This window comes from Triticum urartu, chromosome 7A (genome assembly GCF_056163025.1).
Source record: "Triticum urartu cultivar PI428250 chromosome 7A, HENAU_Tu73, whole genome shotgun sequence".
In the NCBI taxonomy this organism is placed as follows: domain Eukaryota; kingdom Viridiplantae; phylum Streptophyta; class Magnoliopsida; order Poales; family Poaceae; genus Triticum; species Triticum urartu.
The window spans coordinates 561226815-561235247 of record NC_141879.1 but is presented as its reverse complement, the minus strand read 5'-3'; the positions used below and the strand labels follow the sequence as shown (position 1 = coordinate 561235247).

General features: G+C 45.3%; 1 long non-coding RNA gene across 3 annotated transcripts; it reads right to left on the bottom strand.

The window, feature by feature from the left end:
• Positions 1 to 3313: 3313 nt before the first annotated feature.
• Positions 3314 to 7949, bottom strand: LOC125520300 (uncharacterized). 3 transcript variants are annotated; one of them, XR_007288610.2, is made up of 5 exons: positions 7437 to 7949; positions 7182 to 7351; positions 6479 to 6617; positions 4989 to 5847; positions 3314 to 3660 (listed from the first exon to the last, which is right to left on the bottom strand). It is a non-coding gene; the product is annotated as an uncharacterized LOC125520300 (long non-coding RNA). The 3 variants fall into 3 exon arrangements; XR_007288609.2 differs by having other exon boundaries at positions 3314 to 4251; positions 4989 to 6617; XR_007288608.2 differs by having other exon boundaries at positions 4989 to 6617.
• Between the last annotated feature and the right edge of the window lie 484 nt (positions 7950 to 8433).

Here is an 8433-nt window from a genome sequence, read left to right as displayed (position 1 = left end):
GGCCGTCATGTATCGACCGGCCTATGGACCTCCCATCCGAGGTTTTATTTTTGGCAGCCCAATTTATGTATTTTTTTGAAGAAAACGCAGAGGTCTGTTCTATTTTTCTATATAAGAATAGGAACGCCAGGTCCAACTTATGTTTCCATTCTAACTATACTATATATATTTAAATTATTTTATATATTATTATATATTATTTTTATTGTCATCATATATTTAACAGATACTTACATATGTAAGAAAACAATACCCCACATCTTATTAACTTATAAAAATAATTTCTTAACAAATAAAATCCTGAATTGTTTTGGCACGAAAATCCTAGTGATTGTGTACAAAAGCTTGGTAAGTTTTAAGGACGAATGTAATAATATCACTTATTATTTAAATATATTTATAACAAAATGCTCAACCCCTTTCTATTTCTTGATAAAATTGCTGGCCCAACCCAACATTATAACTAGAATCAGCCTAGCAAAATCGTGTATTTCGAGAAACTGCAAATGGCCTGTAATTTTTTTGGAAATAAAATAAATGGGCCGCATGGACGCTACATTATTTGTTCACACAGCCCAGCTAATGGCTGTAATTCAAAAAAAAGATCAAATTGATTGTAAATTCTACCATGCAAAAAAAGACTGTAAATTCTGAAAAAATGGGTTGAATATGTGCCACATTTTTGGTGGCTGAAATGTGGGCCAATAGGTCGAAGCCAATGCAAGTCGTTGTCAATTTAGTCAACAAATGATTCTGACATGTTAGCCATTGGATTTACATCCAACGACCGGCATCCATCTTCAATCTCTCGTCTTCTTCTTCCAGCGCCGTCGGGACCACCTCCCGCCTCCTGCTGCTAGCAGCTTTGCTTAGCACGCTTCGCTATGAAGCGCTACTCCACCGTTGGCCAGGCCATCCCTCCACCCCTCCACACCTCCTGTTCTTCTTCACCGACTGTCGAACCACACCACACTAGAACTAGTTAACCCTTGTACACCTCTCCGTCTGTGACTCTACTCCCGCGTCTTCCCATCTCCGGCTCGTTGCTGTCCGGGGCCTCGCCGTCGTCCACCACCTTGGATGCGCTCGGCGCGGCATGGTCAGCGTGGTCAACGAACGACACCATCGGAAGTAGACTATGCATGGAGAGGCTTACAGCTGGGTCGATGGCCGCACACAAGGAAATGCCTCCTTATTACGCGCAAAATAATGATTCCTCCACCTGACATCTAGGACCCACCGGAAGGGCCTTTGTATTTCGCAAAAATAACGTGCCCCCCGCTGACATGTCGGGCCCACCAACTATCTTCGCACACAAGGAAGTGCCTCCTTATTATGCACAAAAAAATGAATATTCCCCCTGCCAGCTGGAACCCAGCATAGTGGGAGGCTGACTTGTGGGCCTACCAAGTTGACGGGAACGGAGGGCTTTGTCAACTTAGTCAATATGAACGATTCTAACTCCTGTTACCGTACGATGTTCATCCAACGGCCGTAGTGCTTCTTCAACCTCTGGTCTTCTTGCTCCAGCCGCCCAAACCAGCGCCGGTCGTTCCGCGTGCTCCTGCCTCCCGTGGCCGGCTGTGATGCCGCGGATGCCTCACCGCCCCCTACTACTCCCACCGCTGGACAAGCCATCCCTCTACTCACCCACACCCCCTGTTATTCTGCGGCGACAGCAGCCTAACACCGTAGCCGAACCAGTGAACCCTCGTACTTCTCTTCGCATGGGCATCCACTACTGCGTCTTCCCCGGCTCCGAGTCGTCCCGTTCCTAGTCCTCGCCGTCGTCCACCGCCGTGGTGCTCTCAGCGTGGCATGGTCAACATGGTCAAGGAACGACTTCCATCGGACATGGACTGTACGTGGAGAGGCTGACAGCTGGGTCCACGGCCGCAGCAAGGAAGTGCCTCCTTATTACGCGCAAAATAATGATTCCTCCACCTCACAGTGGGGACCCACCAGACGGGCCACCATATTTCGCGAAAAAAACATTTCCCCCTGACTGCTGGGACCCACCAGCTACATCTTCGCACGCAAGGAAGTGCGTCCGGGCAAAAAAAATGATTCACGCCCCTGACTGCTGGGACCCACCAGCTACATCTTCGCAGGCAAGGAAGTGCGTCCGGGCAAAAAAATGTTTCGCCCCCCTAACTTCTGGGACCCACTAGGTACATCTTCGCACGCAAGGAAGTGCTTGACAGTCGGGACCCACCTGGTCGAAGCATATGTAGCGTTGTCATTCTGGTCGCGCACGTGTACGTACATATATACTGGTGGATGTAGAGGCGCGCACGTGTCATAGTAGAGGCACGTACCTGTCATAGTAGAGGCGCGCACATAGCGTGTACACGTACGTACAGCGGTCAGGGTGCAAGAAAGAAAATACGGCCACGTATGTCTACATACGGGTGGGGTCTCGAATGCCTACTCACGCATACGTACGGCCAGGGCTCGTGTACACGGCTGGGTCGGAATGGAGAAACAGCATCGTCGTCGTGTTCATGGGGAGGCAACGGAACGCGTCATGTTCATGGGGAGGCAACGGAATGCGTCGTGTTCATCGGGAGGCAACAAAACGCGTGGGAGCCAACCGGCTGGGTCGGAACGGAATGTGTGGTCGTGTTCATCGGGAGGGCTTGGACGGAACAGACGATGGAAACGATGCCTGGCGTACAGCACAACGGAGGAAATGGCCTTGTGTTCGACTGGCCACGTTCGAAATTGGATCCTGTTGATCGGGAGTGGTGTGCACTAAAATAAATATGTCAACTTGTGACCTTGACTATTGGTCACTGAAAGGTCATTGTTTTTCATTTGCGACCTTTTTTGTGACCAAAAACAAAAGGTCAAAAGCTGGCGTCGTAAACTGAAATTAACGACCTTCTTTGTGAGAAGGTTGTAGACGTTTACGACCAAAATATGCCTATTGTTTTGTTTTGGTCACTAGCAGCCTCCCCAGGCCACGTAGGCATCCGACGTGGCAATCTGATGTGGCACAAGAATCAGCCCGGTCCAATTCGATTTTCTACATGGGCCTAGCCCAACAATTCATCCTTTTTATTGTTTTTTTCATGTGAATTTTTGGTCGGCTACATGGGCCACGGCCTACAATTCGGCCTTTTAATTTTCTAGGCCATGGCCCTTTTGCAAACCATTTCATTAGGCCTTTTTGTAAGGTTTTACAGAAATGCACAATGTTCCAGTCCACTATTATTTGGGCTGTAGCATTTTGAGCCCATATATTATTTGGTCCAGTAGAACATTTGGTCTTTTTATTATTCACTGATTTCTAGTTTACACATTTGAACAGCAAACACTCAATAATTCTCTCAATTAAATGATTAAATTCCGAAATCATTCATCCAAATACACACAACATCACATACAAGTCTGCACGTCCAACCTCAACTATAATAAGCAAAAACAGATAACATCAACTAAAGTTGTGGTGCGCTTCCATCACAGCAGCAGCAACCTAAGCGACATTAGATCACCAAAAAGAAACAATGCCATCAACATGAGGCGGTAATCCAACTTAACACTTTGTGAGGAGCAGCGCCACCAGGAGGATGCTGATCGCCCACGAGGGCGCTCCAGCCCAGGGGCGACATGTGGGAGCTAGAGATGTCAATGGAGTATCTGGCCAGCCTCTAGTACCTGGCCACAGGTCACATCAGAAATATTCAGAAATTAGTTGAACATAATTGACTACAAAAGAAATCAGAATTGAACAGAATTGTCATGCTTGTCTACTTTCAGGAAGTTAATACATATTTCCATGCTTGTCTACCAAATAAATTGTATCAACTTAACACTTAGTCATGCATAAGTGTTTCACATCAAAAACATACAGAAGTGCAGACTCAAAATTGTATCAGCTTAACACTTAGTCATGCATAAGTGTTTCACATCAAAAACGTACAAAATTTGGAGTAGGAAACTGAATCTCTAAATACTCCAGCTGCAAATACTGCTAACACTAATAGGCCAGTAGCAAATACTGTATTTTTGGAGTTTTAACAATTGTTCAGTAATTTATGGAGTACAGCAGCAACATCACATTAAGAAAGTGAGCTAAATCATCACATTTTCAACTCATTACCGAATCTTCTCAGTGAATCAACTAGTACTACAACCAAATTCAGTGAATTAAGCTACTCCATTTTGAAGTACTGCTTGAGTGCTGCTCGAGTGCTCAAACATGCAGAGAAACAAGTACTACAGGTTTCTCGGATGCGTAGAATCGACCTAGCATGTCACAAGAGACATATTAGTACATTTTGTTGGTGAGGCAAGGAAACAAATAGCACTATGTACCGCATCTAGAGAATTATGCCCAGCTCACTTCATTTGGAGTTAATAAACTCGATAAAATGTCACTGGCAGTAAGACACCACTACTACAAGTACTACTGTAGTAGTAGAGGAAGAAGAATATAGTACAGTATTACTATAGATGTATGCTAACTAGTAAGTAATAAGATACACACAAGTAACTAGGTGTAGTAGTAGAAGGGACCTAGATAGTACCCAAGACACATATTGCTAGTAAATTGTTGTTATGGGTGAGACAAGAGAGCAGGTGGTACTCTGTGGTGCTGCTAGGAAGGGTATTATGGCCACTCGGAATAAATTAACAGTGAGTAGTCCACGGAGTGTCAATAGCAGAAAGATAGCACTACTCTTCTAGTACTCCAGCCAGAAGAATAAAGTACTCCCTCCGTTCCAAATTACTCGTCGTGGTTTTAGTTCAAATTTGGAACGAATTGAGTATATAATACACTAAAACCACGACGAGTAATTCGGAACGAAGGGAGTATATAATACACAGGCAAGGCAGACTTGGTGCTAATAGAATATAGGAGCAGTAATTAACAAAGAGAGCAGAGCAGAGCAGAGCAAAAGGATCTGCTCTGCTTTGGTGCCTTGGTAACAGTATTAACAGAGGATGAATGTGCAAAGCGGAAGAGAATAGTGGTCGCTTACATAGGTAGGCGACTCATGGGTCGCTGGCCTCAGCCTCGTTGGCGACACGGAGGATGAGGGCGATCTCGACGAGCAAGGAGGGGACCACCTCACTACTGAAGATAGCTCAGTAATATCAGTGTTAACACTTTAATAGAAATATTATCATCTCAGATGTATTTATTCTAAAGGTGCGGCAGGTCCTAACCCTATCATAGGCATACGCGCAAACAGGTGCATGACAGTGTTAAGTTTTATACAAGGATGTGGCTTATTGAAACTGAAAGTCCAAGTAAAAGTCGTCAAGAGAAAAAATAATGAAATGTTTAGTCCCAGGTTTGTGAACTACATAGCAATTCTTTTAAACTTGTAATATGGAGGCTAAGTTAGTATGCAGACTGTCTAAAAGCTACAACATGGCCCATCCAAGCACAGCCCAACCCGTCAGCTACAAAGAGCATGAAACAAAAACAAAATACCGTACTTAGTTGGAGCTTTATTTTTTTTGTTCTTACATGGGCCACTAATAAATAAAGAGTCAGAAAAGTGTGTGAATGGAATCGAGACTCTGTTTCAGGTAGCAAAGTGGCAAGCAATCTATTTGTGCAGCAGCAATACTAGGCTTCACTCTGCTCATCGTCATATACCAGATAATAAATAGTGGACATGGAAATGGCGCTGGCGCTGGCACTAGGTAGGCAAGCAGCAGTTCAATGGTGTTGCCAGTTTAATGGTAGATATTAGGACATGCTATAATAATAATAGTACAAATAAGCTGGAACCAGGGTTAATTCCAGTTCAGCGTCGACCATGTCAGTAGCCACAACAAACAGAGACCATGCAAGCTTGACCTCGGTATGTCTCCTCTGAATATGCGAACCTTTACATAGCAAGGTCACAAAAGAAACAAAGTTAATTGAACATTCTGAACATCCAGTAAAAAGAAATAATTCAAGACAAGTAAATTTGTTGTCAAGCAGAATTCTCCTACACGCTATGCATCCGCAAGGAAAGTTCAATATCCTTCCCTTGGTAGTACTCAAATCAGCCCAAGGCCAAGATAATTTTTAACAAAACTATAGAAGCTACTCCATGCTTTAACAAAAATACAGAAACTACATAAGTTGCACATTCAGGTTGTGATACTCCCATCTTCACTATATGCATGTTGTGATACTCCCATCTGCACATTCATGTTTCAGCAAAGGAATCATAAGCTGCACACTTTCAGTAGTGTAGAATTTACATAGTATTCAGTGGCATGCAAATTCACCTTTAGTGCTCAAACAATTTAGTTCTCTAGATAACGTGTTCTACCAATTATGTAATCTTACAAAATGGATGGTCATCCAGCTTTACTCATACATGGGATCATCTTTGTATCTGATTTGTATAATGAGTCTTTGCATAGGGATAAGTTAGGGAAGCTAGTGTAAGCATTAGACTCTAGCAGTATTGAAACAGTTCCAGGAAATAAAAAACTGCTGCCGGTTTTCAGAATAGATGCTCACATGAATCATTGGTTAATCTTGAATAAACCTTCAGCTCAGAGAGGTCCAAAAACATTGTGCACCACCATGGCACCATCGACAGCAACAACTTGTAGCTATGATTTCAGAATAGATGCTCTAGGTCCTTATAGCATAGATCCTGTCAATAAATTTCACAAGGGAGCGTAATATTAAATTTGACAAACAGTTTAAAAAGTTTATTAAAATGTTGCATCACATGGATAAATAGCATACAGATAATGTTGCATCACTATTGAGGACAGATGGCAAGATCTTTTGCACAAAATTTAATAGTGAAATACAAGTGCAAGATCTTTTCTCGTCTATTACTACTACACAAGCCGGACAGGATCAGCTGGCTGCCTAGCTCTATTGATTTCAAGAGGCCGCAGGAGCAGCATGTGCAAGGTGTTTGGTCAAGGCACAAGGTAGAATCCCATAGGCCAAAACTAATACGCCCGCTAGAATCCCGAGCAGGCACAAGGTAGAACAAACAAAGTTGGGGTTTGGTCCAAGGCACCAGAACCTAGCTTGCCCCATGAGCGCGACCCAACAGTGGTTAATCGGCTAGCTGGAAGGGGTGCAGACAGAGGAGGGAGAGCCGACCGGCAGCAGCCGCCAAGAGACGAAGCATGAGAGGGGATCTGATCGGAACCTCGGCCGGCCGGCTAGGGCTGGACGAAGGGGTTGGGGGAATCCGTACCGAGCAGAGGAGGCTTCCGTTGCGGTCGTAGTCGTGGACGAGATCAGAGATGCGGACAAGATCAGAGAAGTTGTGCCTGACGAGGGGATGAAGATGAGCTTGACGAAGAAGCCGACGAATCTCATGACGATGAACCCAATCGCCGTCTGCGCCGCCAACCTTGGTGAACTCTGCGTGCCAAATCAGCGTCAGATCTGGCGAAAGAGGAAAATAAACTAGATCTAGAATGAGGAGAGCGGGCGAGAGCGTCCTTACCCTTGCGGTCGGGCTTTGTAGCAGCGCTTGATGAAGCAGACGCTGTCCTTGGTGAACTCGGGAAAGGAGGCACTCCGCCACGGAGAAGGGGGATCAGATATGTTGCGGCGCAGTTTGAGGTATGGGTGTAGGGTTAGGGAAGGGAGGTGGCTTGGGGTGGCGATGCGGTGGGGAAGGGAGGGGGTCGGGGTGGTGATGCGGCGAGGAAGGGCGTGGGGAGGCCATGGATGTGGGGAGGTCACCGCCGGCAGGTGGGATCGGGGGAGAGGATTGGATTGAATCATGGGAGCCGGCCCCCAAAGGGACAGCCCGCAGGAACAGCGCGCGGCGACAACCCAGCCACTGCACGGCGGTGAGGTTGGTTGAGGACGAGGGAGACGAGGGGAGAGTGAGGGCGGCGGCGAGGTTCAGAGGGTTGGGTGGCAGCGACGAGGGGTGCGAGGGGGATCTGCATGGTGGGAGAGGAGAGAGGATCTGAGCGGGGAGGGAGAGAAAGAAAGAAAGAATGGAGGCGGGGGGTGGGTGGAAAATGTCCATGAGGACAAACCTAGGGTTTCGACTCGGGTGGGTTTGGGCCGTTTGATCCGGAAGCATCCGACGGTGGTTGATGCGTGATCCGCGTGATATGCTCATGGTCCAATCAGAACGCAACAAACCATTTGATGACCTGATGACCATATAAATTGGTCGTGATCGATTCAAGATAAAATATTTCATTCCATTTTTCAGTGTTCAAAATGAGTTTTTTTGTGAAAGTCCTATCAAATATTTGTTCAAATGATATCATATTTTTCACAAGTTTACATCGTGGATTTGCAAACAATATTGACAAAGGGAGTTTTTATTTCCTTTGCATGAAAAATCAATTTTCCATTTATCGAGTGCCCAAAATGAGTTTTTTTGTGAAGGACCTATAATACATTTGTTGCCAAATTGTACCAAATCAATTTTCTAAAATACTAGGACATATTTAATGCACAATTGACCAAATGGTTAG